Source organism: Leptonychotes weddellii, chromosome 3, assembly GCF_054177405.1.
Source record: "Leptonychotes weddellii isolate Sample4059 chromosome 3, ASM5417740v2, whole genome shotgun sequence".
In the NCBI taxonomy this organism is placed as follows: Eukaryota; Metazoa; Chordata; class Mammalia; order Carnivora; family Phocidae; genus Leptonychotes; species Leptonychotes weddellii.
The window spans coordinates 59,416,446-59,427,998 of NC_138371.1; positions in this window are offsets into that span (position 1 = coordinate 59,416,446).

Below are 11,553 nucleotides of genomic sequence, written 5' to 3' on the forward strand. Positions count from 1 at the left end.
TTTAAAAAAAAGAACATGGACCCTGGTATAAGTCTACCTGGACTCACTACTTATGTTCAGATGATAATCTTACTTCCCTTAAGAGCCTTTAGCTCAGCATATAATTTGGGCTCCATGAATCTTGGCTGTACTAACAGTCATCAGGGCAAAGCTCCGTATTTTCAGTGCCTTTGTTCCTTTTGTGCTGCCTTTTAATAAATTCATTTCACCTTTAAGAATACTCTAAATGATCATTTTAACTGGACTTCAAACCTGCAGAATTGGGAATGTTTTTAATTTAAAAAAATGGTATTCTGCATTCTTCTGGAGTCAGGGGCCTATTTATTTATGGTCTAGTTACTTGCCTACACACAGGAAAGCCTAGAGTTACCTAAGTACAGGCATTATCGTTCAACCATGTTAAATGTCAGAGGAACGTAGGCTGAATTGCCCCCCAAATAACTGAGACCCAAGTAAGAAATTTAGGATTCTTTGAAGTTTCAAAATGAGTAAAGTATAACCAGATCTTAGTTGAACAGGGAATGAAGGAACTGGGTGAGGAGTGAGGGGCCCCACTAAAAAGAGAATCTAGGCTATTTTCAAACAAACAAATTGTTGGAAAGTACAATACACTGCATTATTCACATACTCCATTATGCCTCTGACTTCAATAAATAATTAACCCCCCATGAAATGAATATTGTAAGTTTGAGATTGAGCTAAGAATGTATTATATATAATATTATCAATAAAATTTTCAACTATATATATATTTAAATAACTCGTTTTAAGTAAAATGAAGATATTATGTTTCAGATGTAATTGTGAGTTCTCAGATAATCATAATCTTCTTAGTCTCAAAGTCCCCAAAACTCACAGAATTACCTAAGCAGTAATATATTTCTTACATTATCTTCACTCTCTAAATGCATTTTTAGTTTTTCTTCCTTGCTCTTGGACTATTGAAAATCATTACAAATGCAGCAAGACTAATTTTTGTGCCATTACAAATACTGATTCCTAATGACTATAAGGGGGGAAGCCAAAAAGCAATTGCTATTGATTATCTGCAGAAAATTCTTTTAGTCACAATTACAGCATTTGTATAAATTTCAAAATCTGCAGTTGTAGATGTCTCAGAAGACAAATTCTCAATTATCATTAAAATACAAAATATAATTTTCTAAAACAAGTGTTTTTCTCTTAAACAAGATCTTGATCTTGTAACTAATTCTGCCCTACAATGTTCTTTTTCTAGATCCCAATATAAATGGTCACTTTTTTGCAATTACCCTTCGCCAAAATATATTAAAAGTTTCCTTGTATTCTTTATTTTATTAAAATAAAGTTTGAGCACTGATTTTATATAAATTCCTTATTCTCTGTCTGGAATTTCAAATGTGATTCTTTCTCTGAAGCACTTTAGTGCTATTTTTTTTTACTGAAGTGATTTAAAAACCTTCTAATGTCCTTTCTGCCACCTTACCTGTTTCTCTTCTTTCCTAGCTTTTTCCTGTGCTTGGGTTTAGGAGAGCCTCAGTTATTTAATCAGTGGATTCTTTGTTTTTCTTTTCTCTTTACACATCAATCCCTACTTCTAAACAAATACGGTCTGCAGAAATATAAATTCTTTGCTCTTATACCTCATGGCCAAATTTCTTGTAGTTTCAACCAAACTGACTTAAGGGGTTGTCAAAACTGCTGCACTGGTCAAAGCTTAGCTGTCACTTTTGACGAGAAGTGTTTTTGATCTTTGTCATCTAGAGCTGGAACAGTTTTTTTTGATCCCCCATATAATACCTTCTATTTGTTCTTTTAATGCACTTATCACATTGTACTGTGAGTCCTATTTATTTGTCTGTATCCTCTATAAAACTATATTTTTCATGAGGGAAAAAAGGGGTCTGCCTTGTGGCTAACACAGTATCTGGCACATAATAGGTATCCTACAAATATCTGCCTTTGAGGAATTAAGAATGAAAAGGCCTGAGTGGGCAGGACATCTAGCACTCTATCATTGACATCTGTTATCTTCAATGTCCTTTATGAAATATATCTTAAATTCTACAATGAGAGAGTTGAACTAGATGCTATCTAGAGATCATTGTCAGCTCTGAATATCTAATAACATCTGATTTTTGCTGTTCTTTACAATTAATCTGAACAAGAAAAAAGGAAAGCTAAATGAAGGTGGGCATCACAGCAAATGTGTGGAAATGTATATATAAACTGAGTAATGAGAGGGAGAGAGTAGAAAAGGAGTAAGGGAAAGGAGAGAAATAGTGAGATAAAGAGAGCCAACACAGACTCTGAAATTTGATTTTAGATAAGAATTATTTCAGATATACCAATTGAATCAACTCAAACATATCATGTATAATTATTAATTTCACCAAAGTCACAGTTGCAATAAAATAGATCTATCTGAACCAAAATTTTGCACAACACCGTACCTCCTATAAGAAAAAGCTTAATAAAACCATGGGGATATAGGGTGGAGGGACATCGACTGTGTAGCATATAAGGCTTAATTTGAACAGCAGGGGGCACTAGGGCATTTTCTTATTTAAAATATAATGTATCTAAAGGAAAAACTTAATTTGAAACTTTTTTAATCAGTCACATTTACTCAAATGCCCACCGTATGCAGATCTTTGAAAAATATATTGAGGAAAATTCCTTAAGAAATAATGTACTAGTTCATAACTATTTCAAATGGAATAATTATTAAATTAAACATCATTCCTGTGTTATCTTACTTAAGTCAATGCTTACTAGTTCAATTAAAACAGACAGCTAATATATATGCCTCTTATAATAGCAAACTATAATTTCTATAATTTCTTCTTTTAATTGAGATACAATTGACATGTAACATATTTGTTTTAGGTGTATAACATAATTATTCAATATATGTATACATTGAGAAATAATTACAATAAATCTAGTTAACATCCATCACCACACAGTTACAATTTGTTTTCTTGATGAGAACTTTTAAAATCTCTCTTAGCAACTAAATTACAATTTGTGGCTTTCCATTTCCTTTGTGCAAATGCTGTCTGAATAAATGCCAATAACTGAGTATTTAAGCTGCTTCAAGGCATGAAAAGGAAAATCTTTGGGATTGATGTTTTTAGGAAATCATTTTCTATGAGAAAAAAACACAAGAAAAAATTTAGAGGTAGAAAGTATCATTGAAACCAATTGTTCTGACCCCTTTACTTTTGCAAATGAAGTGACTGAGAAAAAAATATCTTCTCGAAGATCACACTGTTTGCTAGCACTACACTGTCCACTATGGTAGCCACTAGCCACATGTCACTATTTGAATTTAAATCTATTGCAATAAAATAAAATTTTACAATGTGGTTTCTCAATTTCACTAGCTGTACTTCAAATACTAGCTGCGTATGACCAATGACAATTTTTATTAGACAGGCAGATATAAAACATTTTCATCACTGCAGCAAGTTTCCTTTGGATAGCACTGGACTAGAAAAAGAGCTGGAATAAAAACAGATCTCTTGAGATGATGTGTGAGAGAAATTGAACCAGAAAAGTGTGGTGTCAGCAAGCACAAGGAAAATTACAGTTTCAAGAAGGAAATAATACAAAAGAGGTGTTAGCCAAATAGAAACTGAAAAGTGTCCACTGATTCTGGCATTTAGTGATTTTTCTGATAATTGTATACAGTACTTTCCCACTTCCAGTACCTAATATAACACCATGATTTTCAAGAGAGGGAAAAAATTGCAACAAAATGAAATTACTGAATTATAAGACATGATAATACACAATATCAGTTAATTGGCATTAAAACATGTACAATTTTAACTTTTGTAGTGTAAACTTTGAAAAATATTTGTGAAAATATAAATTAAAGGAAAGATAAACTAATATGGCAATTTATGGAGACACTAACCACTACCTGTGTGTCTTCTGCAAGGTATTTTATTCATATAAGAGGCTCTTATTGGTGACCATGGCAAGAGCAAGTGGGAGAAAGAGCGTAAAACCAAATTCCAGAGTAGAATGAAAGAATGAGTGGAGAGGAAGCAAAAACATCAAGTATAAACTGTTCTTTTGAGAAGGTGGCAGAGGAAAGAGAATGGTAGCCTATAGTCGACCAGGAGTTTGCTTACTTTCAATTAATAAAGGAGCTTCAAACTGGTTCACAAATCTTATGAAACTAACTGTAAAACTTTTTTTTTTTAGTTTATTTATTTATTTATTTAGAGAGAAAGAGATAGCATGAGCGAAGAGGAGCAGAGGGAGAAGGAGAGAGAGAATCACAAATAGTCTCCGTGCTCAGTGTGGAGCCTGATGCAGGACTCAATTCTATGACCCCAAGATCTTGACCTGAGACGATTTCAAGAACTGGACACCCAGGTGCCCCTTAAGTTTATTTATTTGAGTAATCTCTATGCCCAACATTGGGCTCAAATTCATGACCCTGGGATGAAGAGCCTCATGCTCTATTGACCAAGCCAGCCAGACACCCCTAATTGCAAAACTTGTTAGGTTTGTGCATTTGTGTCTTTTTCTGTAGATGAAATGTGTAGCATATCTATAGGTTAGTCTAATGAGAGAATTTGAAGATGGAGAAAAAGATAAAAAGTGATTGATCAAGGTCCCAATAAGCAGGTAAGAAAAAGAATCAGGAAGAAAGGAGAGAAGTACGTCTTAGGAAGGAGTGAAGACCTCAATTTTGGTCATAATAGAGAAGAAAGCCTGGATAGAGAGAGAGACAGTCTTGAATAGTCATATTAAAAAGTTCTGTAATACTGCTTCAAACTTCTTGGTTTCAGGGCACCTGGGTGGCTCAGTCGTTAAGCGTCTGCCTTCAGCTCAGGTCATGATCCCAGAGTCCTGGGATCGAGTCCCACATCGGGCTCCCTGCTCTGTGGGAGGCCTGCTTCTCCCTCTCCCACTCCCCCTGCTTGTGTTCCCTCTCTCGCTGTCTCTCTCTCTGTCAAAAAATAAATAAAATCTTTAAAAAAAAACAAAAAACAAAAAAAAAACTTCTTGGTTTCACCCAGGCTTTTCCCAAATATTTTTGCTAAATACGACTTCTATGTGGAAAAATTTTTCTGTTATACAATATATTACATTTTATGGAAAATGTGTAAGAACAGTGATTATAAACTAATTTAGCAACAAGTATTAATTAAGCAGTTAACATAAGCCAATTATGCTCAGTACTATGTTTTAATATTCTTACATAATATCTACTCGTACCAAGACCAGAAATATGCAAAGAAAGACCTAACTTTATAGGTATAAAACTTTAATAAGTATGACTTTAATAATTTTAGAAGAGGAGTGCAGATACCAACGTAAGGAATTAAGAATCACAGAAAATCAGGTAAATATAGCACCACCAAACTAATGAGGCTGCTATAATCAACCCTAAAGAAACAGAGATCTATGAAGTATCAAAGAATTCAGATTAATCCTCTTAAGGAAATTTAGTAAACTACAAGAAAACACAGACAGACAACTAAATGAAATTAGGAAAGCAATGCATGAACAAATGAAAAGTTTGACAAGGAAATAGCAACCACAAAAAAAAAAAAAGAAAGAAAAGAAAAGAAATCCTCAGGTTAAAAATGCAATAGCTAAACTGAAGAATTCAATAGAGAGTTTTAAAAGTGGAATCAACCATGCAGAAGAACTAGTTACCTGCAGGACAGGGCACTGGAACTTACCCAGTTAGAGGAACAAAAAGAAAAAAGAATGAGAAAGAGTGAAGAAAGCCTACAGGCATTATGGCATATAATGGAAAGAAACAATATTCACATTATGGGAATTCCAGAATGACAAAAGAAAGAGATGGGGCAGAAAGCAACTGTGGCTGAGAACTTCTTAAATTTGGGGAGAGAGATGGGCATCCATATCTATTAGGCACCCCAAAACCCAAATAGGCTAAACCCAAATAGGGTAACACCAAAACACATTATAATTAAATTGTCAAAAGTAAAAAGTAAAGAAAAAATTTTAAGAACAGCGAGAGAAAAGACAACTTACATACAAGGGAACCCCCATAAGACTACTGATAGATTTTTCAACAGAAGCTTTTTAGGCCAGAAGAGAATAGGATAATGTATTCAAAATGTTGAAAGAAAATAACTGTCAAATGAGACTTCTACAACCATCAAAGCTGTCCTTCAGAAATAAAGGAGGGATAGAGATTTTTCCAAACAAAGAAAAGCTGAGAGAATTAATCACCCCATACTTGCCTCACAAGAAATGTTAAAGGGAGTTCTTTGAGTGGAAGTAAAAGAATGCCAATTAATGTAATAAAAGCATAAAAAGGTAGGGGCACCTGGGTGGCTCAGTCAGTTGGGCGTCTGCTTTTGGCTCAGGTTATGATCTCAGGGTCTTGGGATCAAGCCCCTCATCAGGCTCCCTGCTCAGTGGGGAGTTTGCTTCTCCCTCTCCCTCTGCCCCTCCTACCCTCTCAAATAAGTAAACAAAATCTTTTAAAATAAACCCACAAAAAGGTAGTGTAAATATCACTGGTAATGGCAAATAATTTTAATACATTTAGTACATTTGGGAATCTTTTCTTTCCTACTAATCATGCACAATTTGTTTTCTGCCAACCTGTCCAAATCCTCATTGCACTTTGCATTAAGTAGTCACAATTACTAAGAATGCTGTCTGATTGCAATATGATGCTATTCCTTTAACCTGTCTATATTTATTTTACTCTAAAGGAGATGTTTGGAAATTGCATTGTTGTTCTGCTATTGTTCTAATTGTTCCTTAATAATCTGTAGTACAAAGTTGAATAACAATAAAATATAACATTTATTAAGCAATTACTATGTCAAGAGCCTTATATTCGTTGCATTATTTAATCGTCCTAATGACTTTAGACATAGATATATTATTATCTTGTTTTACAGTAACACATGCAACAATTCTTAAATCTCCAAAGTCATACTGAGCCACAGTGGTAAGCACAGTATGTTCTCTGATTCCTTGGGTGTTACATTCTGGAAATGTAGATACATACATGTAGATATATCTAGGAAGAAGATACAATTGAACAAATAGTGACACAACTAATAACCTAATTACAATAAGTAGTATGAAAGCCTATAGCTGGGGTAGCTATCTCTATCCTTAAAGATTTAAAAACTGAAGAATAAACAGCTGAAGGGAAAATAAAGCAAGAGGCAAAATGGTTTGAGATACTGTTGGGGCAGAAGCTGACTCAGAATGAAATGATAGTTAATTCTTTCTGTTTTGAATAACATGCTGAGGGGAAAAAAACTGATTTCTTCACCATTTATAAACATTTCAGAATGCTGGATTCGGATGGTTCATCTATTTACCTTAGCTGATGTTTGTTGCACAAATTGAGACAGTGTTGGCAGGATATGAACCTTCCTAAAATGTTTCATTGCAAGTTGACTGTTGGTTCATTCAAGATTTTTTCTATCCATCAGCTGTGATTTTGGGGGCAGCGGTGGGGAGCAGGGGTCCCGAAAGACAATTGCATTCTGTTTCTGCAAGGGATGCAATTACTTCTGGAAGAGAGTTGCCAACAGAGGGGAGGTTAGAACACGGAGTCTGCAGACAGGCTCCACTGAATGTGGGGGTGGAGTTTGAACAGAAGTATAGGTGAATTTCTCAGGATATGGCTTTAAATGCAATATTCATATAACAAGAGAAGAGCCAAATTAGGATTTGGTAGTTTTTTGGAAGTTCCCTCATTTTCCCAGATGAGAAGATGGAGGTGCCATCTTTTCGGAAATTCATCTCATGAATAGTTGTTCTGTGAAATCTCTCATTTCAAGTCTGTTTGTTTATAGGGTAAAGAGGTAAAACAGCAATGGGCAGAGAGAAAGGACATTGTTTATATCTTCATGATAGTATCGTAACTTCCTGGGAAATTATGTATCAACTTATTTTCAGTTAATTTTGTTTTATTAATGTAAAACATAAACATAGTGTAAAAAGTTAAACAGTCTTAAAAGGCCCAAAACAAAACCCACCCATCTTCTTAACTTTTCTTCCCAGTAGGCAACCCTTTAAATCATTTTAGCTGTATTTTTTTTTTAAGATTTATTTATTTATTTATTTTTGAGAGAGGGGAGGAAGGGCAGAGGGAGAGAACCTTCAAGTAAACGCCCTGCTGAGCGTGGAGCCTACTGCAGGGTTCCATCTCACCATCCATGAGATCATGACCTGAGCCGAAATCAAGAGTTGGATGCTTAACCGACTGAGGCACCCTGATGCTATTTTCATATATAATCTTCTACCGAATTTATACATACTATATAGATACTGCTCTCTTTTGTTTAATCAATTTTAAATATTATGTATCACATTTCTACTATGGAAAAATGAGCGTTTTCCCTCTCTTTCATCCCCTTTCCATGCAAACATCCTGCCAATGTGGCTGTATCACACTGATTAAAGCACATTGGTTGCTTTCATAATATGATTCTGCTAGGTCAAGGAGAGTACTATAATTGTATGTCCTTACATATATGCACTTTTGTTTTTTGCAGAGTTAATATTTGAATAACTTTTAAAAAAATTTTAGCCATTGGTTAAGTTTTTCACACCCTTCAAAATCTCTGTAAAATGCCTCCATGTACTTCAATGTACCTTTTCATCTAATCTGGACTGGGTGCCCCTGGGACGTGCAGTGCATCTCTCACCCTGGCACATTCCTTCTCATCATTGGGAAATGCCCCTTTGTTTTGAAACCTGTTTATTGGGTCCCAGGAGCATTTTTGTATTGTTTCCTTCTTGGAGAGATCACATTTCTCATAATTTCTTAAGGAAGAATGCATAGATGAAAAAATGCATGGAAAATAAATTTTGAGAAGTCCAATGCCTGAAAACCATTTACATTCTTCTCTTATATTATTAACTGATGGTTTATGTGTAAAGTACTAGAATGGAGATCATTTTACTCTAGAAATTTGAATTTACCACTCCATTGCCTTCTAGATTCCAAAGCTGCTACTAATAAACTTATTTATAGCCCAATCCCTCACTGTTGTTCTTAATCTACAGAATCTATTAGAACTTCTCTAGTTTTCCCACCAATGTTATTCTACTGCTACAGGATGTAATCCAGAATTCCACATTATATCTACTTGTTGTGTCTCCTTAGTCCCTATAATCTATGACATTTCCTTGGTCTTTCTTTGCCTTTAGTGACTTTGACACCTTTGAAGAGTACTGACCAGTTATTTTGTAAGACCATCCCTCAGTTTGGGTTTGTCTTGTGTGTTCTCCTGACTAAATTGAGTTTATGCATATTTGACAAAATACCACAGAAGTGGTATTGATGTCTTCTCAGTGCATTTTATCAGAACGAACATGATGTTAGCATGTCTTATAACTGGTGATGTTAATTTTGATCATTTCATTATGTTGGCCTCTGTCAGGATACTCCACCGTAAAGTTGCTATTTTTCCCTTTGTAACTAATACCTATTTTCTGACTAGGTTCTTTGAGATTACGGGAATACCATTGCTCATCATACTTTCATCCTAAATAATACTTTGTTATTTACAGCAGTTTCAGATTTACCAAGGAACATTTTTGAGAAGAAAATGCAGAGTCCCCACTTACCACTGCCCCTACTCTCCACACAGTTTCCCCTCTTAGTTGCATCTTAAATTAGCATGATATATTTGTTATAATTAATGAACTAATATTGATACATAATTATTAACTAAAGTTCATAATTCAGATTTCTTTTGTTTTTTAACATAATGTCATTTTTTTCTGTTTTGATATCCCATCCAGCTTACCATATTTACATGTAGTTGTCATATCCTAATCTTCTTTTGGATGTAGCAATTTCAGAGACTTCCTTCTTTTGATATTCTTAACAGTTTTAAGTAGTACTGGTCAGGTATATTGTAGGTTGTTCCTCTATTGGACTTTACCTGATGTTTTTCTCTTAGTCTGGGGATATGTGTTTTGGGAGGAAGATGACAGATGTGAAGTGCCATTTTCATCAAGTCATATCAAGAGTGCCTACTGTCAACATGATTTATGACTGTTGATGTTGACCTTGATCACCTGGCCGAGGTAATGTTTGTTAAGTTTCTGCACTTTAAAGTTACTCTTTTCCCCTGTTTTCGTACTTTACACTTTGGAAGGAAGTCACTATGCCCAGCCCACGCTTCAGGGGTGAGGAGTTATTCTCTCTCTCCTTTAATGTGGTTTATCTACATAAATTATTTAGAATTCTTTTGCATGGGAAATTTGTTTCTTCTCCCACATTTATTAATTTATTCAATCATTTATTTATATCAGTATGGACTCACGGATATTTTATACTTCGAGTTATAATTGAACACTACTTTTTTATTTTGTTGCTCAAATTATTCTAGCTTTGGTCATTAGTAGCTCTTTTGGTTGGCTTCCAAGTCCCTTTGCTTTGACACACCCCCATTAATGTGATGTGGGTTTTTTGTTTATTTATTTTTTTTAACATTTCTTTATTTTCTGGTGCTACAAGATGCACCAGATTCATCATGTATATTTCCTGCCCTAGTCCTAGAAACAGCCATTTCTCAAAGGAGTCCTGGTTAATTTTATTGGACAATGATATGGCACTCAAGATTTGGGCAGTAGATATACTGAGCATCCCTTGCTCTTAACTCACTTTTTTCTGTCTAGGAGTTTTAAAATCATTTCTTTATCCAAAGATTATAATATTTTATGATAATTTTCTTTCATTGAGAGATTATTTTCATTTAAACTGATTGGCTTTCTGTTGGTCCATTCACTTGGGAGACTTAGGCCCTTCCATTCAAAGAAATTGGCTTGTATTATTTGTTTAACAATTTGCTCTCACTTATTCTCTCTGCTGTCTTCTGGAATTCCTTTCAGCTGAAGGTTGAACCTTTGGAATTTATTCTCTAATTTTATCTTTAATATACTGCTCTCCATCTCTTTGTACATTTTTGGTGGTTTCCACAATTTTATTATTCAAGCTCTTTCTACATTACCATCATCATCATCATCATCATCACCATCATCATCTGTCATAGATATAGATTCCAGGAGGTCATTTATATATTGTTCCTTTAAAGTAGGGCATCCTATTCTTTTTTTTTTTTTTTTTTGCATCCTAGTCTTGTTCCATGGATACATCACTCTTATTTCTCATGTTAATTATATTGTCTTTGAATTTTCTTCTATGCTTTGCTCTGTCTCTAAGTCCACAGAATTACTTCTTTCAATAAATTTGTTTCAGTTCCTCTCTGCCATGCTAAAGACATTCCTCAAATGTTCAATGATTCTTGTTTAGTGATCCCTAAGTAACCAAATGGATACTCTATACATTTATGTATGTGTCTGAGGGTTAAGGGAATAAATCCTGTGGAATAGAAGGCTTTATTCTAGGATGATTCAGTAATCAGCCAACTTTTTTCTTGAGGACACCAAAATGCCAGAATCCATGGGTCTATCCTGTGGGATAGATCAGGTTTTCTAGTGGAAGATCCTAGAATCTCTCTTCTGAAATATAAAATGTAACTACTAGAATTCTGGGTATTGGTTAAGAGAAAGAACCTGGAGCAGAGG